The sequence below is a fragment of the Cryptotermes secundus genome, unplaced genomic scaffold (assembly GCF_002891405.2).
Source record: "Cryptotermes secundus unplaced genomic scaffold, Csec_1.0 scaffold856, whole genome shotgun sequence".
Lineage (NCBI taxonomy): Eukaryota > Metazoa > Arthropoda > Insecta > Blattodea > Kalotermitidae > Cryptotermes > Cryptotermes secundus.
In genome coordinates, this window is record NW_019724757.1 from 1,165,616 (window position 1) to 1,190,204 (window position 24,589).

Sequence of the window (24,589 nt, forward strand, 5' to 3'; positions counted from 1 at the left end):
CGACGAGCTGATCACCCGCCCAAGGAGTCCTACCGAATGTGTAAGATCTAGAAAAGCCGAAGTGAACGGAGTTCATGGAGGGCCACTGGGGCTGTAGTACCAAGGAAGAAAAAATATATATTGTGACATGACACTTGAAAGCTGGAATAGTGAAGTCAGGAAAGATTGTCATTGCTAGGTAACGGTTGGCTAAACATGTTCCGAGTGTTACGCTGTCAACGAATACACGTATGTTGCTGGACAACGGATATGCAGAAAGGTGACATATTTCAGCACACTATGCCTGCATTCCCCTGAAGATAAAACGCAGATGCATAGAATTAGTAGTAGCAGTAGTAGTAGTAGTAGTAGTAGTAGTAGTAGTAGTAGTAGTAGTAGTAGTAGTAGTAGTAGGAGTAGTGCCGGTCACGGTAGCCGAGCGGTCTAAGGCATGTACCGTCTTCGCTCGCTTGGAAACCCGGATCGTGGGTTCGAATCCCACTCAGGGCATGGATGTTTAGTTCGTGTGTGTGCGTTTTTCTGTGTTTGTGTACAGGTAGAGGCCCTGCGACGAGCTGATCACCCGCCCAAGGAGTCCTACCGAATGTGTAAGATCTAGAAAAACCGAAGTGAACGGAGAAGTTCGTGGAGATAGGCCTAGGCCCACTGGGGCTGTAGTGCCAGGGGGAAAAAGTAGTAGTAGTAGTAGTAGTAGTAGTAGTAGTAGTAGTAGTAGTAGTAGTAGTAGTAGTAGTAGTAGTAATAGCATAATAGCAGCAGCAGTGGTGGTGGCGCTGGTGGTAGAGGAAGAAAAGGGACGAAGAAGAGGAGATGGAGGAGGAGAAGGACGAGAAGGCGAAGAGGAGTATGAGAGGAGAGAAAGAAGACAAAAGGGGAGAATGATGGAAAGTAATGTTGCATTATTTACAAGTCTGAAACAGAATAATTTTTGCGAAGTTTGTAAATGCACTCTTCACACTGTGACATCATTCAATGGTGCTGAAGTTTATTTCTGTCTCGGCTGAACAATACTGAACAATATGGAATATATAAATTCCACTGTTGATAGACGTAATCCAACGAAAATGTTACACGGCGTAATGCTACGATACGACCAGTTATCCCAATTCTGGCCATGTATCACGAAACTATTATGAACTTCCATCGTGCTTCGTGGAGTCCGGGATTCAACGTGGATCGAGACGTAACACAACACAATTCTTGCATCTCTCGGTGCACCCTGCGCACAGACTCTCCGCTTCTCAATAGAAGTTGAGGTCGCAGGCACTCACTTCCTGATGTTCATTTCGTTGAAAGCTCACTAAAAGTTTTGCTTAGCAAGTTCACCACTGGGCGAAACTGAAGGGGAGCATTCAAAATTATCACAGCGAGACCTGAGGAAATATCTCGTGTAACATGGCGAAAAGTCTTGTTGGGAATGGTGTTGCCGGAAACTGGCCCCCAATACTGTTTGATCTTATCTCGCGCTTACTACTAAATCTAAAACTTTATAATGCATGCATTACAGTTAAAGTCTTTTACGGAGGCTGATAACTTCATTAAATGAACTTTCCAGAAATTAGTAGGATGCAGTGTATCACGTTGATTACTTATTTATTGTTTATTTTATGATGCTGTCGGAATCTGAGATTACACAGTAGATGAGAAGTCGGCTGTCATGGCCCAGCTCATGAATTATCTGGCACTTGCTTAGAAGGNGACTGACCGATTAATAAGATTTCAAGCAGCAAGCAAGCTGTCATGGCCCAGCTCATGAATTATCTGGCACTTGCTTAGAAGGGCTATGAAAACCAGGGAAAATTTCAGTCAGGTTGGTTGATGCCGAGGCCGAGAACCGAACGTAGCACCTTCCAAATACAAGTCCAAAGCGTTACCCCTTGAGTAAATTTTGTTTTCTTGAGTCCAGTGACAGCTGAGTATGACAGAGGTCTTGTGCCTCGAGTTTAGTGATAGTAGTGAACACAGATTCACAGTTGACAGTCTCTAAGCTTCTCAAGAATTTCCCAACATTTTACAGAAACCGAAGGTTCATTCATGTGTTCACAAGAACCTACCAGTGGTCCATAAACTGAGCCAGATTAATTCACTCCACGCCACCCCATCTTACTTCTCTAATAAGGTTAAACTGTCCCTGTGCTTCACTACTTAAGCACTGCGCCATGAAGGCGTATGGGGGAGTGGAAGTATAGATCAACATTTTCTTGAACTCGGTACTTGTTGGAGGTGAGTTGTCAGCTTCACGCCCCTGCCGTTTTACCCCCGGACAAAGATTCCCCGTACTCATTAGATACGAGGTTGGGTGGACCTCAAAGCCGGTCTGGATGCTGTGGAGAAGAGAAAATTCTTGAGCCTACAGGGACTCGGTCGGCCAGCCCGTAGATAGTCGCTATGTCGACTAAATCCCGGCTCCTCCTATTTTTCTAATATTCATTTTAATAATATCCTCCCACCTAAGTCTAAATCTTCCTAGTGGTCTCTTTTCTTCCTGATTTTGCACCAAAACCCTATGTGCATTTCTCTTATTCCCATGCATGTTACATACCCTGCCCATCCCATCTTCCTTGGCTCGTTTCTACTCTATGAGCACCATACTACGGACCAGCATTTCGCTTGCGCGCTCCATGCGACCAGACAACTGACGGTAAAGCACGGTGATATCTCCGTGTGCCCACTCGTGAGTCCACAGGCGAAACAGCTGGCCAGACGAAGCTTGTGTGACCCTTGTTGTTTCCTACAGCTTTGTCTTCACTGCCTCTTCCTCAGGCATCAGTCCACACCGTGTTCCATCCCGTCTCCACATACCGGCTATAGTAAACTTTATCCAAATCATATTTCAGTGCGCGTCGAAATATGGCGATTTGGGTTCTCACCTTTATATTGAAATTATAATTTCGTACTATTGCAGTGAACATATCCCGTGTCCCGGCCGAGACTCGAACTCAACACCTCCTGAATACAAGTGTAAATCGTTACAGATAATAATACCCAACCATGGAATTATTTCCCTGCTTTCTACTTCATACGCGAAAACAACAGAAGATCTACATCCCTGTATGTCTCTCAGAGTTTTCGTGGAAGAGCTGCAAATCGCTAATTAAGTATTTCAATTAAGTACATAAAGTTTGCCCGTAATTTACGGGACATCGGTATCTAAGATCTGTGCCAGTATACAATTATTCCACTGGAAAACATAGTCCCTCATCGAATGAGTAATTTTAAAGTATTTATACCATAAACAAGAAATGTTTCCAGGAAGGTACAACAAATGTCCTTGGCATGTCACAAGTAAAATGAGTGGCAATTTACAGATTGTTTGGCTTGCAGTGACACTGACATCCCAACAGCTAGCAAGAAAAGTGACACGTAATTCCTATTTCTTGGTTCAACACAATGCAAACTAAGCCAAACCACTGGCCGCGCCATAGCTCAAGCGGTTAGTCGCTGGCTTCCCACCGCGGCGGCCCGGGTTCGATCCCGGGTCTGGTCAAGTTGGATTTGTGGTGGACAAAGTGGCGCTGGGACGGGTTTTCTCCGAGTACTTCGGTTTCCCCTGCCAATCTTCATTCCACCGACTGCTCCACAATCACCCTCACCTATCATCTGGGGCTGGTACAATAGGCCAGAAGTGGCCGCAGTACAAGGGACTTAGTCCCACCCCACTAGCAATAACAAAGAAACCCAAACCACTCGTGGCTACACAAAAGCAACAGTCAACCTTAGTACGTTCCCATCTTCAAACGAGCAACCATCTAGCCAAACTACCGCTTACATACCTACTTAACCGAACACTAATACTGTAAGATCTAAATGTTTGTGACGAATTTATATTAATATAATCATTGTGTTTCGGGACATTATCCATCGTTCAATTTTTTATTTCAAAAAACATTCCGGAAGCTGAATTCTGTCTCCGTCTTCAGGTTAAAACTTACGCGTTGCACCGATAAGGACCCGTATCGCTATTTCAACAACTGTCCGTATTCCTCCCTGATGATGGTCATGTATGCCCGAAACATGTCGCAGTAATAAAGCTCTAAATGTACTACTGAAATATTTGTGTTGACAGTAGCGCTGTTCCTACAATTTATGTATTGTCTAAAACTTACTAACCTGATGGATAATACCCAAAAACATAGTAAAAAAGTTAAAGTAAAGCTATCCCTGTACCAGGGGCCATAGGGTTGTGGGACGTTGAGGGTCCCACATTTTCTAGACAATCGGCTCAATGGCGGTAAGGTTGTCGCCTTACGCGCCAACCGCGTTTTACTCCCCAGAAAAATTATTTAATTAATTCCTGGTACTCATTTCTGTTAGAGACAGTGAACCTCAGGGCCATAGTGCGGCCGGAAGGTAATTATACTAATATCATGGTTATCTTACATTATATCCGGAAGGTCTCAATGTTTAAATTTCGGTAAGGAGATCAGGTATTTTGAATCGGAGTTTTCATGGTCTCTTTCAAGCATTTTAAGAAAATAGGAAGGTTAAAAGGTGACGCTATCTCTGTAACAGGCCGTGAAGGGCCATATGGTTGTTAAGAAGTCGAGGCTCCCACATTTTCTCCAAAAGTCTGTTCACAGATGGCGGTAAGGTTGTCAGCCTTATGCGTTGGCCGCCCTTTACCCCCAAGGAAGATTCCTGGTACTCAGTTCTGTTAGAGGCTGAATCGACTCCAGGGCCATAGCGCGGCTGGAAGGATTAGGTAAACTAAAAGAAGTCCATCTAATCGGGACTCGAACCCGTGACCTTCTGGCTTGTATCACAGTGCTTTTAAGAAAATATAATCACGATATTTCAAAGTAGGTCACGACCGCCACCATTTCCTTGCACTTACTTTCCTTTCCCCCGTTCAGACTTATCCATTCATTCGGCTCTATATAACCTACACAGCTGAGACACAGTCGTTAAACTAACAAATAACAAATAGCTCTAATAGATTCGAAGTTTTTACAGCCCCCTCGTTGGTGTCTCCACTTTATCGTGATGAGGGGGTTTGCGTATGCCAAGGACCATGAGAGCTATACCAGCGAGAGCGTAGCTACTGGCAGGGCCTCCCTTGCTGGACTGGTCAGATGAAGAGAGACACCAAAAACCAAAAACTGATGCCGGAAGCAGCGTCATCAGCAGCGACTTGAAGCACAGAGCAAATGATGCTCGAGATGGTTCAAGTTCGTATAGCAACAGGCGTGACCAGAGTGGTTTGAACGGCTGTTGTACTGCGATGTGGAAAGCAAATGGAAAAACTACCACATTATCACTTTTCCTGGATAGTCTCTTTCCAAAAACAGAGACACCATGTATGCGACCAGAAGACGTAAGAACATGCTGGATGACCTTGGGGACAGAAGAGGATATTTTCATCTGAAGGAGAAAGCTCTAGATCGCATCAAGTGGAGGAACTGTTTTGGAAGAGACTGTGGACCTGTCGTATGACAGATTACCGATGAAAAAAAATTAGAGCACTATCTCCTGGGGTGTGATACAGCGCAGTCCAGAAGAACACCGCCGACGTTTCAGAGGAACATTCCGCCTCCATCTTCAGGAATGAAAATATTCCAAGCAAGCAAGTATCAAGAAATAATGACGTATGTTAAATCCTGATGGTGGAGGCAGTATGTTCCTCCGAAACTTCGATGAATGCCTACCAAATTGCACTACGTGAGACCCCAAAAGATAGTACTTGTCACGGTTAATGATTATTTGCAAAATGGAGGGCTTCGATATTGGAGCGCTGCCCTCTCAGACTGTAGCATCGATGTCAGTTATCACAGTAAACAGCATCTTTCCATATAACTCTAATACTGAATCCATGGGGTAGAGACACTCAGCTAGTGATACAATTAGACGCCTCTATGGAGCCAGAAGGGTTCGTCCCTTCATTCTATCCCCAGTCACATGTATTTAGCCCACATCCCTACTCCATCTGTCCAATATCCACCTCAACAATATCCTTCCATATTTGCCTAAGCATACACAAGCCTCAGAGAAATAATGCAGGATTTTAACATTAAGCAAACATTAAATTTCAAATTACTTCTTTAGTTTCCCAATTTCTATTAATGTATTTGTTTGGCGATAGCCATAACAGGCCTTCATATAACATTTATTTTAGTAATACAAGTACAAAACACTTCCAGTTGCTTGGTTGTTGTTTTACGCATTACGGCTTTATAACTGACTCTTTTAACGCAGAACCCGGATAACTCAGCCGGCATAACGACGGGCTATTGGCTGGGCGGCTGGGGTTCAATTCACGATAGAGGCAAGAAATTTGTGTCTATTTCAAAATTCAGACCGACTCTGGGGCCCTACCCAATGGGCACCGGTGGCTGTTTCCCCAGGAATATGCGGCCGGGCTGCGAAGCTGAAAACTCGCCTCCAACTGGTGCCGAGGTCAAGAATGGTGGAGCTGTAGGCATGTCTATACTCCGTCATATGTCTTAATGGCGTGGTGCTTGATTATTAGCATGGGGCAACCTTATTTTTACCTGTCATTTATTTGACTACTAATATAAAATGATTCAAATTGTTTGATGATGATGATGATGATTATTATTATTATTATTATTGTGACAGGTGAACCTACTGCATAGAGAAGTGTCACTTCCTAGGTAACGAATTGTTTGAAGCACTTGCATGACAAGAACAGCGTCCATTGCAAGTCAACGTCTAGGTAAACATGTATTCTAGTAGCAACGAGGGAGTCGTTTGCATGAGAGCAAGGAAACTGAACTATTAGACAAGGTGTCTTCTATTCGGTACGCCAAGAACGAACCTAACGGAGATCAGATCAGTGACCAGAGAGATAAGTGGGACCACAGGTCAGAGAAGTGACGTCAGATCAGTGACGATGGACTAGTCAGGTAGCATCGCCTGGAAGAAGTTATCTTAGAGTGATTGCAGCTGTAATCGTGAACGAGTCGGCCAATAAAACAGCTTCGTCTAAACTGCAACCCAGTAACTATTTGTATGATTTGAGGTTTTCACGGAGGTGACTATGAAGAAAGCAATCTTCTGGGATTTTGCTCCGTGTATATGTGGTGTTAACCGATGTTCCTCCGAAACGTCGGTTTAGCATATATATAGACACAGAGCCAAAACCCAGAAGACTGCTTTCTTCAGTAATTATTTGTCACGGAACCCCGGACACGTGACATTATTATTATATGCATTACGATTTTAACTGTTTAACGTACCATGGCGAAGGGCACACAGGACGCCTATTACAAGAAGAGTATATTGAGCAATATCTACTGAATTGTTGAGCAGTATATCTGTTTAATGACTGGAAGAACGTAATGTAGAAGTATTACATAGTCGAGGAATGAAGCCTTGGTCAAAGAGGATGTCAGCCGTCCGCGAAGGTAGATCCACCCGAAGAACAGCGTGAGCAGATAACAAGAACAAGTATATAGCATTACCCATATTTCATATTAATTTTATGTATGAATCCAGAGACTAAACATTTATTCACATTATAAGACTCTGTTCAGAATATGACGCAACTTACTACTCTTGTGGTTCTATACATATACAACGGACGCTGATATAAAGTCCAGTTTATTTATTTAAACACCCAATATTGTTACTTTACTACGGATAAATCAATGATACTGAGTCATAATGTAAAGAAAATTGCGATTTTATTACCTTGTTTAGTTATTTTACTGCTTTATTATACGTGTTAATTTATGGTGATGCAGCTGTTCCTGGAATGTTGTGTGCATGTTCGAGCGATTTTACGACAGTCTCTTAACTACTGACAGTGCAGTCTGGAATAGTATCAATGCGGTACCCATTTCGGCTAACGAACGCGACATCCATCATCACTGAAGTTTTTCATAGTTTACTCAGTCATTACAGGGAAATTTGTGGCACAACCAAGCAATACGCCGTGACAGTCTTTTGCGCATGCTCCTCCTAAGAACACGGTCGTCTCCTGTCACTGGAAGTTCCGCGTCACTGCATTCGATACAAAGTAAATGAACAAACAGATATATTTATTAGTTTTTTGGCTACATATTTGCATCTCTAACAGCAAAAAATAATTATGGAGGATCATGAAGAATGAATTGTAAGAAATGTTCCTGTCGTGCGATTTTCGAATGCTGAACTGATGTATTCAGACTCGATTTCCCTGTTTTCGTGCTTCATGAACACGCTTGTAGGTACTCAAGAAGGTACAAAAGTAAAAGCTGTCCCTATGCTATGATAGTGTATGGGGAGTGGATATATAGATCCACATTTCCTTGACCTCGGCACTAGCTGGAGGTGAGTGGTCAGCTTCACATCCCTGTCGCATTACCCCCGGTACTCAGCGCATAGGCGGCTGGGTGGGCCCCAGAGCCGGTGTGGATGAGAAAATTCTTAACCCTACCGGGACTCGAACTCCGACCCCTCGGTCGTCCAGCCCGTAGCCAGTCGCTATACCAACTGCGCTATCCCGGCTCCTCACGTCCAGCCCGTAGCCAGTCGCTATACCAACTGAGCTATCCGGGCTCTCTTAGGTTCTCAAGAAGGTATCTTTAATAAATACGCAGGTAAATCCAAGCGTCTGACCTTCGGTTACCTGAGGGAGTCTCAATTATTTGTTTCTGTCTTCATGCCTCACAGGGAAGCCTACTGCTAACATGGATTACAGCCCCTTCTAATAAGGAGCGGTCGCTTTGAACATCGCCAGCTGCAATATATGTGTTCAGGCTGCATTTTATTCTATGTAGAGACTCGCAGAGCCGATCACAGTGGCCGCGCGGTCTAAGGCATAAACCGTCTTCGCTCGCTGGATCGCTGAGATCGTGGGTTCGAATTCCACTCGAGGAATGTATGTCTGTGTGCGTTTATTCTGTGTTCGTGTTGTCCTGTGTGTAGGTATCGGCCTTCCGACGGGCAGATTCCCCGTCCAAGGAGTGCCGCCGACTGTGTAAGAAACTGAAAAAGCGGCCAAGGAGCAACAGAAGATCCGTAGAGCCATAGAGAGATAGACACTGGCAGACTTAACTAGAGGCAAGAACTGTGTGAAGCGTATTCCGCTGGGCTGGAGGTGGCCTCACTGATATTAATGTTCACTTACTACTTACTGCAGACACAAATCTACTGTTGTAAGACTAGTACAAATATTAACTGCAGTGTCGAGAAAATGTTTTTTGTAAGATTCACAACAGAATACGCTTTAAAAACTGTAGCCATTAATGAGCTTTAACTGTGCAATTGCTCAAGACAGTCTCATGGTGTGCTCTAACGCAGAACATAACGAACCTTCGGATTCCATGAAGGGTGAGACGTTTCTTGGTATCCCAGTTTATTTCCTTACATCATCTATTCGTTGTTTCTTAAAAACGATGCCAGTAACTCAAGACTGTACAGATCCTGATTACGCGACGATTCGTGAGTAGTGAACTGGAAAGGAACTGGAACTGTAGTGCCATCCCGCTATTTGCTTGGAGGAGCTGAGCAAAACCACGAGCCAACATAGCCACTCTCCGGGCCGAGGTATGAACATGGGATATTATGTATGTAACAGATGGAAGGGTCGCTTCCAAACTACAGGAGTGGAACATAAGTTTGATTGCACTTGCGTTGCTATAGGGGAACTGGGCGGGGTTTCAATTTCCTGAGTGGAAAGTGATTAGATAGGTGCATCGATACAAACTTAATAAAGCCAACGCTTTGCTTCCCAGTTCACAGAAGTTCTTACTGCTGAAACAGTTTTTTCACTAATTGTGGCAAATTCTGATCCCCCTTTTTTCTTCTTCTATTTAAAAATACCAGAACATATCTGCTCCAATTATAAATTAGTTCTGAGGCAATTAATCCTTATTTTCTTCCAACGAAGAGAAGGTGAAGCAAGTGTAGGGTAGCTGCGGCTGAGCTTCCTCAGTGTGCTGTTGATTTAGGGGTATACTGAACTTTAGGCACCCTAAGTACAATCCTTGCTATGTTAAATGTTCCATCATTCATAAAATACGACTTTACTACGATTCTTCCTCCTCCCACCTTCATACACATCCACACTGCATATTAGAAGTTTTTGAACCTCATTATGAACAGTAGATCACGGATTATCCACCTCTAAACTTGAACTGTCGCTGCTTTCCTTGGACTGGGCAAGAAGTCTGGCGAATGCGGTAAACATTTTCCTCAGAGGCTCCCGGTCGTTATGTTCGACTACGTTCTAAGCGTAGCCAGTCTCGTGAAACTGATTATTCTGCAACCTGATACAGGGTGGCGCAAAAAGGTGGGAACTTTTGAAAATAGAGAAAAAAATACAATTCTTTTTTTTTAATTTAATCAAGGTACTCAATGTGCACTTCTACATTGGAAATTTAAAAATAACTCACAGTTTGAAAATAACATCGCGAAAATGATGTCCATCTTGCCGCATTCACTCTGCAAGTCGATCCTGAAAATTGCGCATGGCTCGGAGCAAAGTGTCGGGTTGTATTGCTGCGATCTCTTCTGTTATTCGTCTTCTAAGTTCGGCTAGGGTTGTGGGGCGTGTATTGTAGACCACGCTCTTCAAATAACCCCATAAATAAAAATCACACACTGATAAGTCTGGGGAACAGACGCCTGACCGCTGCCATTGACGCTCGTGCGGTGTGTGCGGTCGCCCCGTCCTGTTGAAACCAAGTGTTTTCGATATCAATGTTCGGTACACTGTGAATTCTTGCAGCAAGAAACGTCTCAAGCATGGTTACATAACGCTCAGAAGTTACTGTCACCGTGTTTCTTGCAATGTCTTCAAAAAAATATGGTCCTATCCCCCTTCGAGCCGAAACTGCACACCATACAGTGACCTTGGGGCTGTGTAGAGGTCGTTGATGAAGAACAGCAGGATTTTCTTGTGCCCAGTACCGACAGTTCTGCTTGTTCACATACCCATTTAAATGAAAATGAGCTTCGTCTGACATCCACAGATTTTCAATGAAATCAGGATTCTCGTCAGTGTTGTTCATTATTGCTTCACAAAACTGTCGGCGCAACAAATGGTCATTAGGTTTCAGTTCTTGCACCAGTTGCAGTTTATAGGGATGAAACTTGAGTTCATGGAGTATTCTCTGGACAGACCGACGACTTACAGTCACTGCCGCTGCGACTTTCCGTACTGAGCGATGTGGACTTCTCAAGACGGAGGCTTGCACGGTTTCGACATTTTCCGGAGTCCAAGCACTTCCTGGAAGACCAGACGACTTTCTCTTTCCCACTAAACCAGTCTCTTCGAAATTTTGAACCCACGTTCGAATTGCATGTTTAGATGGAGCGTGGGCACGAGGGGCAAGGTTGAAATGCCGCCTAAACTCCCGTAAGGCCTCAACCAAACTGTCGCCATGTCGATAATAAGCCCGCACGGCTACTACGCGTTCTTGAACGTTCAAATGTTCCATGGCTACTAAACCTCCAGTGCTACTCTACAACTTACCACCCTCCCCACATTTCTTCTCCCCTCACACTGCTGCCAACATCACATTCAAAAGTTCCCACCTTTTTGCGCCACTCTGTATATTTATCATCTGGTACGATCTGGATCTGATGCGATAAGGTTACATAGTCGAACCTGCAACTAGTTGCCCAAGATAGCTGGGGTGCATATAGCAACATCTGAACTGGAGGTTCCATATATTCCAAGCTGCAAAGCGGGCTCATACCCAAATCATAACTTCAAAGCAAGAAATAAGAAAGCAGATTTTTATTTTTAACTCACAGTTTGAGCCTATATATGTATTCAGTGACGCGCCGCCTGAAAGCCGCGATCCGCCACCTGCTAAGAGGAGCTTCGCGTAGCCGTTTCCTAGGTAACGGTTACCGAACCGCTTCAGTTCCCGCAGCAACCAATAGGCTGGAGACCGTTGCATCGAAAACGGGGTACATAACCTTCCGAGGTTTCATCTAGACCGTTCGAATGTCGAATATAACAAACCGAGACGACAGAAGTGAGGTACAGAAGTGCATAAGTGAAGACAGAATACGACAGCACACAGAAGTTGGAAGAACCAGAAGAGGAGACAATTCCAGAAGACCAGAGGTGCAAGACGCAGACAACAGTGTGGGATTCGGTATCCAGAAGAAGTTAAATGTGTGAATTATTGTAACCGAGTGTAATTGTGATAGTGGCAACAAATAAACCTAATCATCAAATTCAGAGTCAACAATTATTCGTCACGGAACCCCGTACAAGTGACAATATGTAATGCTTTCACGTGTAGTTGGTATTTCTCCTTTTATCACTTCGGGAGTACCGGATAGAAATCACCGCCTTCAAGGATTCCAGTACTGTGCTTGTCTGCGCTGTGCTAGATACGCCTTCATTACCGTGGTCATCAATTCCGCTGTCCAGCAACAGACGTGTATTCTCGCTGACAGCGTAACATTCGGAAACATGTTTAGCTAACCGTTGCCTAGCAATGGCCGTTTATGCTGACTTCACTATTCTGGCGTTCAGGCGTCATATAACTATATATATATAAAGTTCTCTGTGGGTCCGCTCCGAGGCTATATGACTCGACCGACCGAGTTCAGTTCAGAGAGTGAGTGCAGTGGAGGGGCAGTTGTAGAGAGTTTAACCGGCGAGCAACGGAAATTTAAGAATCTGCATTGCTAATACTCGTTACCAGGAAACGTCTAATGAAAACAATGCAGAGGAATAGCCATTATTGATGGTTGTTACCAAGTAAAGACTAGTGAAAGCAGACTGAGAAAACTTAGTGTGGAAATCAGCAATTATATTACAGTTATTTGTAGTTACGGACTGTAAGTGGTCGATAAATCTATTCACCAATCCAAATCCCGCCAGTAGTCACTAATACACATTTAAAATTTAAAATTTAAGCGTTCTCTTGATTGTGCCTGAGGGCGTTCTTTACAGTTGTTCCCCAATTATGGATTCAGAAGAGGAGATACTTTACGACGATGTTAACTCTGGGAAGAAATCAAGGGGGGGCGATATGACTTTGCAATGGAATCTGAGACCAATAACCCAAGAGAAAGACAATGTGAAGTAGATGAATAATTATTTGAAGTTTTGTCAACAGAAAAAATTGCACAACATATGGCAGATTCTTTCAAAGAATTAAATACGGGTATTGCAGCGGAGGTTCCAGCGACCTCAACACGAATTCTGCTGAACCATTTTAAATGGGCCAAAAAAGAGTTAATTGAAAGGTTTTATGATGGGGATCAAGATCAGCTGTTCTTGAAGCGCGCGTTATAAATCCTTTCCGGAAGCCAACTGTAGTTAATAGACCGTAAGTAAAGCCACCGACAAGAACACCAGCTGCTGACACTGAAGAATGTGAAAACTGTTTCATGGTTTTCCCATTATCTATGATGACTGGGTTGGAGTGTGGACATAGGTTCTGCACACAGCGTTGGGGTGGATACCTCTACTACAAACATTATGGAGGGGGGTACAGCGGAAACTATACAACCCTCTGCTCATGTAAATAAAAACTGTTATGGGTCTTGTCAGAGATACCAAAGCGAAGCTCAAGTACCAGCGTTTTATTACTAACAGCTTTGATGAGTAGTCAATTGCTAAGGTGGTGTCCATCTCCAAACTGCAACAATACAATTAAAGTGCAGTGCTTGGAAGCAGGGCATGTGACTTGTGACTTGCAAGTGCACCCACACATTGTCTCTTGCCTGTGGCGAGAACTGGCATGGCCCAGTCAAATCTCATCTACTAAGGAAGTGGATTATAAAATGTAGTGGTTATAAAACTTCTAATTGGACAGCGGATAAATACAAAGGAATATCCAAAATGTAATATGTCCATTGGTAAAAATAGTGGCCTCAAGCATAGGGCGTGTAAAAATCAGAATTGTAAGGCCGACCTTTCTTTGGTTTGTCTTGGTCCGTGGGAACGAGGTGGTTCAGCTACATACAAGTGCAATCGAAATGCCGAAGAGAAAGCCAAGGCGTCAGGGATGCATAGAAAAGATCACGAGTTGCATTTCAAAAAACATCTGTTCTACTGCAATCGGTATATGAAGCACATGCAGTCTCTCAAGCATGCTTCTGTTGAGGAGACTGGGGATGAAGTGCAGCACCCGTCTGAGGGGCTGTTACTCAAGAAAACTGCTGACATTCTGTGTCAGTGTCAGCCGACATTAATGTACATTTATGTCTCGCATACTACTTACGAATAATAAGGTAAAGGCAAAGCTTTCCCTGTAGCCGGTCACGGTAGCCGAGCGGTCTAAGGCATGTACTGTCTTCGCTCGCTTGGAAATCGGGATCGTGGGTTCGAATCCCACTCACGGCATGGATGTTTAGCTTGTGTGTGTGCGTTTTTCTGTGTTTCTGTGCAGGTAGAGGCCTTGCGACGAGCTGACCACACGCCCAAGGAGTCCTACCGAATGTCTCAGATCTAGTAAACCGAAGTGAAACGGAAAGTTTCATGGAGGTAGGCCTAGGCCCACTGGGGCTGTAGTGCCAAGGGAAAAAAAAAGCTTTCCCTGTGCTTAACTAATTAAGCATTACGCCATGAAGGCGTATGGACGAATAGATTTTCTTAACCTCGGTTGGACCAAAAGTTGAAGGTGAGTGGTCAGCTTTAGGCACCAGCCGCTTTACCCCCGTGCAAGAACCCCAGGTACCCATTGGATAAGAGGTTGGTTGGACCCCAGAGCCGGTCTGGACGATTTGGAGAAAATTCTTGTCACTGCTGGGACTCGCACCTCCGACACCTCGGTCATCCAACCCACGAGAAAACAATCAGTCTGTAATACTTAGAGAAAACCAATAGATATGGAGCGCGCTACGGAGACTTTATCTGAATATCTGGAGAGAGATATTACCTCAGAAAACCTGGCAGATATTAAACAGAAAGTGCAGGATAAATATATATACTGTTACAGTAGGAGGAAAATTTTGCTGGAACATGCCCACGAAGGTTATGAGAACGACTGGTTGAAGAACACAGAATAAATGCGACATGATGCCTGAAAAGCGGAGTAGTGGGACCAAAGTAAACGTTCATTGCTAGGCAACGATTTGGTAAACAGGTTGCCGCGGCAAAGAATAAGCATGCAACAATCGAGGTATTTTTGGGCTACAGCAATGAAAACGGTGTCTTCTGTTGGGTCCGCCCCGATGCTATATAATGACGATCCCAAGCCCCCAGTTTTAAAAGTTTTAATACCAGGAAGGCTGCGGTGATTGTGAAAAGTTGAATATTGTGTACATTGTGTATTCCGGGCATTATGTGTGTATGTAATTTAGCAATCAGAACATCTATTGTGATGGTGGTTTCCAAATAGGTGTTGATGTTCCCTCTGAAGATGATCCGTAAGTGTGTGTGTGTGTCTCTCTCTCTCTCTCTCAAGTCTCAATTCTGAGACAGTAAAATATGGTCGCGAGTCCCAAGGGACTCGGACCCGAGAAAGGCTGCGCTGGCAAGGGCCAGCAGCATATACAAAAGACAGACCCGTACTCTCGTCAGAGACGGCGCCCCACAGAAACAGGCCGTAACTGTCAAAAGATAATACCATAATTAATATCTGGTCATGTGCCCCAAATGGGGCTCGACACCAAGACTTACTGACTGACTGACTCTGACTTTGACTCTGACCTGAGGATAATGGAGAGATTGCAATTGCAGCAGGATGACTGAGAAGAGATGGCAACGAGTCAGTTGAGCTCCGTAATTTGCAGTTGGCAGAATGATTGAAAGTGAATGACACGAAAGGAATTAGGCTGAAAAGAAGACTTCATAGTGTGCTGCAGTGACAGTAGGACTTATAAATCCGTTACCAGGATACAACTAGTGAAGACTGAGAAGATTATCGTGTCCTAGTGATTTGTAAAGTGTGTGGATCAGCGATATCGCTGTATTACTTGTAGTTACGAGTCGAGTGTATGAGATGTCAAAAAGTGCAATCACCCTATCCAAAACCTGTATGTAAGTCACGCACACCCATACACGTGATAGTATCCTAATATAAATATATACGTCGATGTTCTTCCAGAATTTTCGACTTACTGAGATTAGATATTTTTAATTATCTCGGTCTTTAACCATCATCTTTTCAAATTTCAACGGGCTTTATGATTTGTTTATTATAGTGACATAAATGTTGAGACACTCTGGTACAAGCCGGAAGGTCGCGGGTACGGGTCCCGATGAGATGGATTTTTCAATTGACATAATCCTTCCAGCCGCACTATGGCTCTGGGGTCGACACAGACTAACAGAAATTAGTACCAGGAATCTTCCTAAGGGCTAAAGAGCGGCCGGCGCGTAAGGCTGACAACCTTACCGCCATCTGCCAGCTCACTGTCTAAAAGATGTGGGAGCCTCAACCTCTCACAACCCTAGGGGCCTTCACTTCCTGTTGTAGGGATAGCTTTACCTTTAAATGGTGAGACTACAATGCAAACACTTGCACGAATAAAAGCATGACAGTCTGTATAACTCACCAAATATTGCCACAGTGATTAACTTGGTCTATCTGTGATAGGCCGAAACTCTCCAAAACATATATATGGACAAAAGTTTAAACTGACCGACTCTGATCCTTCCCAATTCCTCCAGACTCTCGAAACCACAATCGTCATGCTACTGCACATTCAGTTCTCGGCTCTTAAGTACAGTTCCTTCAGAAATTTGAACATCCCTGCAACCGCAAGCAAGGCGTTGTTAAAAAACTACAAAAGAATCCCACGGGACACTGATGAAGCAATAGACATGCTGAGAGAGACAGACCCTCCTCTCGTAAATTTGGGCCAATCCACAACACACACATTCACGTTATACTTGAGCAATCTACGAAATCATGACCAGAACATTAAAAAATAAACATTGCCTCAGTACCTCGCTCAGCACCCGACTCGCAGATTTTTTTTTATTGCAAGTGGTGTGGGACTAAGTCCCTTGTACTGCGGCCACTTCTGGCCTACTGTACCAGCCCCAGATGATAGGTGAGGGTGACTGTGGAGCAATTGGTGGAATGAAGATTGGCACTCGGAGAAAACCTGCCCCAGCGCCACTCTGTCCACCACGAGTCCCATTTGACGAGACCCGGAATCGAACCCGGGCCGCCGCGGTGGGAAGCCAGCGACTAACCGCTTTAGCTATGGAGCGGCCACGACTCGCAGTAAGTCACTATTAAAACAGTCTGTAGTTTTCATTACAGAACATTCTTTCGGGTTAGGATCTGTAGCCTACTAAAGGCTGTTCCAATCCAGACAACTCTATGGTTGACCAATTACAATGTCCCATTTATTAGCAGAAATAAAACTCGATATATTCGAGAGAAAGCTCAAGCGGTTAGTCGCTAGCTTCCCACCGCGGCGGCTCGGGTTCGATCCCGGGTCTCGTCAAATGGGACTCGTGGTGGACAAAGTGGCGCTGGGGCGGGTTTTCTCCGAGTACTTCGGTTTCCCCTGCCAATCTTCATTCCACCAAATTCACCATCATCATAATCACCCAGGGCAGGCTACAATAGGCCCATCAGTGGCCGCCGTGCCGAGTGGACCCAGTTCGACTCCACCCCCCACTAAGCGAATTAATCGAGAGGATTCGGAGTTGATGACACTTGACAGGCCCTGTATTACTATTCGCAAGTGACGTGTTTTTTCCTACCATAGGTCACACTGAATAGGAAATATTGCAACCCGTTTACGAGAGAACATGAAACTGACATTATTCAGTGGCGACAAGATACTGCGTGGATTAGCTTGGTGGAAGCGACTCGACGCCCGTCTACTGATGCCAGTCATACCATCATACACGTAGTAGCAGCCTGTTACGGTAGCAGACTCGGAAAAGGCTTCCATTCCATAAACAAATGCTTTTTTTTTTCCTTCCTTGGCACTACAGCCCCAGTGGGCCTAGGCCTACCTCCATGAACTTCTTCATTCACTTGGGTTTTTATAGGTCTTACACGTATGGTAGGACTCCTTGGGCGGGTGATCAGCTCGTCGCAAGGCCTCTACCTGTACACAAACACAGAAAAACGCACACAAACATCCATGCCCTGAGTGGGATTCGGACCCACGATCCCGGCTTCCGAGCGAGCGAAGACAGTGCACGCCTTAGACCGCTCGGCTATCGTGACCGGCAAACAAATGCCTACTTTCTGATAATATTAGGTACTTACTGCACTGTCAATTTGGAAAGGCGAAACAAATATCGGACGTACAATTATGAACCGTTATTTAACCAGTGTAGGAAGTGACGTCAGATCTACCAACAACATGGGTATTTAAATTCTAGATAAACAAATCTGCACTGAGAAACCAATTTATACATTTAAATCTCGTTCCGTCCCGAAACATGATAATCCTACACAGAACTGTAAGGCTTCTTTTTTTTTGGACTCTATCCATCGTCTGGATTATATAAGACAAAAAACCACAACGTTTCGGAGGCTGGATCTGTCTCCGTCATCAGGTCGATGGATTCTAACGGGCCCAAATGAGTAGGTCTACCTTACCCCATCCACCTGAAGACCGAGACAGATTCAGTCTCCGAAACGTTGTGGTTTTTTGTCTTATATATACCAGACGATGGATAGAGTTCAAAATAAGAAACCCTACAGTTCTGTACAGCAGAAACCACCGTCAATCCTTTCAAGTATATTAGGATAGTCCTAGACAACATAATAACTGAAGACCAACCTTCCCTTCTAGCAAGAATGACACAATGACACTTGAAAGGTTAATGAAGCAATACGTGAAATATTCGCGGTATTATTTAATTAACTCATAAACAGAAGGGCCCATTTAAATTTGAAAAGATAGTACCATAAGAAAAAATGTTATGCTGCAAATAGCATTAACGTTGGGTATCGCCTCTGTGGTCTAGTGGTCAGAGTTCCGGGCTACAGATCCAGAGGTCCGGGTTCAATTCCCGGCGCTACCAGATTTTCTGAGAAGTAGTGGGTCTTGGATGGGGTCCACACAGCCTCGTGAGGATAACTGAGGAGCTGTTTCAAAGAAATAGCTGCTCCGGTCTAGAAAACCGAAATTAACGGCCGTGGGGATCCGTTGCACCGACCATGCGACACCCTCTATTCGCTAAAGTTGGCACTAACTTCGCCGACGAGCGGCGGTCGCTCGGTGGGTATAGTTCGCTTGCAGACTAAAACCACGGAATTTGTTTGCTTTTTGTTTTATGCTTCACGGGACGCATCCTTCCCCTCATATCCCTTGACACTTAAGTCAACGCAAACTTACTCTCCAACACTTGGTCTAGATCAGCGCTTCCCAAAGTGACAGCCCTTCACTCAAGAGGACCGTGATTCTTTCCCGGGGACAGCAGAAAATGGACCGTTAACAAGAAATCTGAATTAACTGTTATAATTTTTTGTGGGGGTGGGATTCATTAGGGCCTTTGCTTTTTCCGGTACAGCATAATTCTGCAAGTTATTAGCCTTACTGATTCTGTTCTACTCTTTGGACGGGGAATCATCCCAATGCAAGGTCACTACCTATACAGGAAAACAGAGGAAAAATCAGGCATATACTCATGCCTCGAAAGAGATTCGAACCAACGATCCCAGTGTACAAGCTGGAGCAGTTATTTCATGCCTTAGGCTGCTCTAATCTTCTATTCTAATTCTAAACGGTACAATTCAATAGGAAGTAAAAGAACTTCATAGATATCATAAAGGTGAAGAATAATTGTTTTTGAGTCATCATATTTCAAGTGATTTAGATAACCTGGAGAGCATTCAGAGTTCTGTATCAAGTTAGCCAAAGGTTCAGACTCAGGGAACCACTGGTCTATATGATACACGAGTTCCATATCAAGCTAGCCAAAGGTTCAGACTCAGGAACCACTGGTCTATATGATACACGAGTTCCATATCAAGCTAGCCAAAGGTTCAGACTCAGGAACCACTGGTCTATATGATACATGGTGAAGTTCTCTGATAGTAGACCCGAAAGTCAATCAGCAGTCCTAGCAAAACGATTTTGATCTAGTCCCATCCACATTGCCTTTAAAGCGTTAAATAACTTTCTAGAAACGAAAATTTTAAGATGAAGACTCAATTATTATTGTATCCATCTGTCAGACACAGTGAGCAGTGATAGCCAGGAAAAATAAAAGGAGTGACTCCTTGTACGGTTTCGGTTCAAATCCCGGATCATTCGTTGAGATTTTTGTCTCCTCTTACAAAATGGCTACCGGTTTACTCAGCCTATCCAACTTATGTGCGGGACAATTCCCCTGGGGATAAAACTGACCTGAGAGTAAAGCTGATCACTCAGTTTTACTTCCAGATGCCTAGAATGTGTGGAGGTTTGTCGCCATATCGTACACACGCCTCACCTTCACTGAGTGTTTGCTGTACTGTGCTCCATCGTGCGCTGCAAACCCAGTTACCAGCCTCTACACTTTCACAGTGCAGTGCTCGGCACAAGGACAACTTTATTTTTATCTTTGCATTACCAGAACGAGACGTTCAACCTGTAAGGCCAAACTTCTATATTACTTTCCACACACAAGAATTGGTCTCTCGGATACCGCCCTGTCATACGGCCACCTTAATCCTATCTGCAGTCATGTCCCTCTATAAGAGCACCGAGCACGTCGGCTCGACAAATAAAGTTTCAGACTTGAAATGCCCGGTTCGAATATCGAGCGAGATGTCGACTATTCTGATTTCTTCCTCAGTCACTCCAAATATGCACCACGATCGCTTCCGCCCACCTTATTTCGAATTCATTATTCACTGTCCTTCTGTCACGGAACGTAAGGCAATCTGAGCTAATAGCACTGTTAAATGAAGTACGAAAGGTGAATACAGATAAAGTTGTCCCTGTGCTTAATCAATTAAGCACCACACCATGAAGACGTACGGAGGGTGGAGATATAGCTCCACCATCCTTGTGCTCTGCCACGGCCGCTTTACTCCCGGTCAAAGAGCTCTCGACATCCATTGCATAGGAGGCTGGGTAGGCCCCAGGACCAGTCTGGGCGTTGTGGAGTAGAGAAAAATCTCTTGCCCCTGCCGGGGATCGAACCACGGTCGCCCATAACATAGCACGTCACTAGACCGACTAAGCTAGTATATAAATGTTTGTTTCAAGATTGTGATTATTAATATTGTGGTCTTCCGAATTGTGGAGTCGTGTCGCTTTGTGAACGTATACGGACGTTTCGGAAGCTGCCGATATAAGTTTTGATGTTTCTCAAGACGGTAACTATTAAGATTTCGCCTTTCTGGGTTGCGACACCATGTCGTTCTGTGGGTGGGCACCGACGTTTCGGAAGTTCAACCCAGTGAGAGCATCAAAAGGTTATCAGCATCTCATTTCAATCTTGAAAATGGAGGAGCCTGTTCTTCCGAATTGTCGCTACCCGCACTCGAACCCACTACCGTCGGGAAGGCCAGTGTTCTTCCATGTCCTTGCTTCCTTGGACTCTCAACACAGCGGCTGGTCAGGAAACTGAAATGAATCAGGGAAAAGAATTGCTGGACTATACGGCAGTTGCTTCGGTTCACTTAGAAGCCAAAATATGTCCATAATCCATGCACTATGACAGAGTGCAGAGGGATGACCATGGGAGTCCATGTTTTTATTAGATCCATAGAGATGCTGAAGTTTATTTTCTTACAACGATGCCACGTTCAGTTCGTTATAACATGAATCCTAAGCTCACAGGGCGATAGCAAGAATGACAATATATCACCACACACATTTCATTACGGAATGCAACCTCGAGGTAATCCAAAACATATGAGATCATAAAGTTTAGTTTACTCTGAGTGTTGCGTCATCTGCAGAATAAATGCTTAATGCTATCAACACCCAGTATTGCTTATGCATAGGAATGCACGCGTGACGGAATCTTGCCCAGTCTTCCTAAGCACTGTTGCATCCTCTCGGCTGAAGTTCATCAGACGCTAGACACGTGCTATGATATGTTTTAGGCTTAATTATTGGCTGATGCTAACAAAGAAACTGAGGACGGAGTACGCTATAATGCGTCCATCGTCTGGCATTCTAAAAACACAAAAGAGCACAACGTTTCGGAAACCGGGTTCGTTTCCGTCCCCTGGTGAAGGGAACAGCAGCTTGTCTGTCGATCCCGTTAGAAAGAGACAACCTACGAATACGTGTATCCCTGGGAATCAGAGTTCACTTCACGACTGAAGGCCAATCAGTTAGACTAACAGAAATGATCAGAGATTTTTTTGCAACGGAATCCTTGCGGTCTAGTCCTTATGTACTGACAAACTCATAGTATAAATTTATTTTTCCTTTTTTCCTTGGCACTACAGCCCCAGTGGGCCTAGGCCTACCTCCATGAACTTGTCCGTTCATTTCGGTTTTTCTAGGGCTTATTCGGTAGGACTCCTTGGGCGGGTGATCAGCTCGTCGCAAGGCCTCTACCTGTAGACAAACACAAACTAAACATCCATGCCTTCAGTGGGATTCGAACCCACAATCCCGGTTTCCAAGCGAGCGAAGACGGTGCATGCCTGAGACCGCTCGGCTACCGTGACCGGCCATAGTATAATTACAGGTATATAAATACCTCAGATCAGGCTTTGTCAATGAGAGATAACAAGAAAATATAGAATAAAAATTGTGAAAAATCGTACACGGACATGAAACTAAGACAGAAAAGGAGGTGGAAATTTTATGCAACAAATCGAGCTAATAAACCAAGACCACGAAAACCGATGGATTTGGTTTGTTATGTTCGTTTGCTGCATAAAATTTCCACCTCCTTTTCTGTCTTAGTTTCATGTCCGTGTACGATTTATCACAATTTTTATTCTATATTTTCTTGTTATCTCTCATTGACAAAGCCTGATCTGAGGTATTTATGTAGCTGCAGGTATACTAACATGACATCCATTGATAGAGGTCAACTCTCTCTAACGGACCCAACACAGTAGGTGTCTCCTTCCACACCTGAGGACGGAAACAGATCCACTTTCCGAAACATTGTTTTCTTTTGTGTTTTTAGAATACCAGGAGACTCACAAAGTACAAAAACTCAGTAATCCTGGAAGAATACAAACGAACTGTTTAACAAGCAAACAGACTAGATAACAGGTAAAAACAGAAAACTCATTCACCATTAACCAGGCAACCAACTCTCCGAACAGAATCCGAATATTCATCATCGGTAATGAAAACGTCCCCCCCCCCCATCTTTAACGTGTACTTTAGTAGGGCAGTACCGTAGCTGCAGTCTCTAGAACTTTCCTTCTTGTCGCAGAATCCGGGGTTCTACCCCGAGTGACCTCATGTGTGGTTCCTGGTGGACGAAGTCCCTTGGAAAAGTTCCTTTTCAAGGTTACTTTATGTCTACTAGTCGTCAATCCACTAACGCTCCATACTCATCTATCACGGCCCTCAGAGTTGTGCGACAGCCCTGACTTGACCATACAGCATACCACGGTCATCGAGCTTGGGACGCCATCTCTACTCCAGCACTTGTCTCATATACAGGGACTGAAATTGGTAATCTTCTTAGCACTTTAATATTGTAGTATGTATTCCCGTTGCTAAGCAATGACTGTGAACAATGCCCGCTACTTGGCAACAGATTCCTAACATGCAGAAATGAAGGTGTTTTCTGTGAGGTCAGTGCCGAGATGTTATAAGCAGGACAATCAGTGAGAGTTCAGTTAGTGCAGTGCATTTCAGGGAAGTGAAGAGCTGGCTGACGAATTAGTGAATTAGTTAGGCCGCGCCATAGCTCAAGCGGTTAGTCGCTGGCTTCCCAATGCGGCGGCCCGAGTTCGATCCAGGGTCTAGTCAAGTGGGATTTGTGGTGGACAAAGTGGCGCTGGGGTGGGTTTTCTCCGAGTACTTCGGTTTTCCATGCCAATCTTCATTCCTCAAAATTCTCCATCATCATAATCACCCGGGGCAGGTACAATAGGCCAATCAGTGACAGCCGTGCCGAGTGGACCCAGTTGGACTCCACCCCCCACTAAGCGAATTAAAAAGAAAATTTAGTGAATTAGTCAGAGAACTGTGGTTCAGTCGTTGTGAGCTGTTTCTGTTAGAAGCTGGTAGCTGAGGCACGGCGATAGTTCGGGGACCCAGAGTAAAGTGAACGTCCGCCGCTGAAAGCCGTTACCAGGCAACGACTAGAGGAGACACGGCAGACTGAAGACTTAGTGCGTGCTGTAGTAAATTGTAGAGTGTGTGAAACTGCGATATCGCTGAAGTTACTTGCAGTTACGATCTGAGCGTGTTCAATAAATCTAATTACCAATCCAAAATTCCGTCTATAGTCACTCATACACGTAACAATATCGTCCTCCCATCTCCTTCTTGACTTTCTAAATTATAATTTTCAACATATTTCTACGTCAAAATTACTTGTAAGCTCTATGCCACTCTTGTTCTCCACCCGTCAGATGTCCAGTCCACTTTTAGCACGTTGATCTGACCACTCTAATGACCTTAGACGAGTTGTATGCTTTACTCTCGACGTATAATTAGCATACACTTCCAGCAGTTACAACAATAATAATGTACAGATTTTGGTTTGCGTTAAAAAGGCGCGTCTCTGTTACGCATGACGTCTGTCTGCTGTCGAGATAGGTAAAATGCGTTGTAAATCGGAGATGAACCGGCTGTTGGAGGGGGGCGGGGGGTAGCAGAAGGCTGA

General features: G+C 44.3%; 1 protein-coding gene and 1 pseudogene across 5 annotated transcripts in view; one reads left to right on the top strand and one right to left on the bottom strand.

Annotated features, from left to right (window-relative positions):
* The window catches only part of LOC111862957, a 292,851-nt gene that overhangs the window by 205,339 nt on the left and 62,923 nt on the right, over nt 1-24,589 (bottom strand). The window contains exon 1 of one of the 5 annotated variants that reach the window (XM_033750871.1): nt 20,276-20,298. The exons of the other annotated variants lie outside the window; for them this stretch is intronic. The gene's annotated coding sequence lies outside the window, so the exon portion shown is untranslated. Of the gene's footprint in view, nt 1-20,275; nt 20,299-24,589 lie in introns of those variants that run through there. 5 annotated transcript variants of the gene reach the window in all.
* LOC111862954 lies at nt 12,876-14,144 on the top strand (annotated as a pseudogene).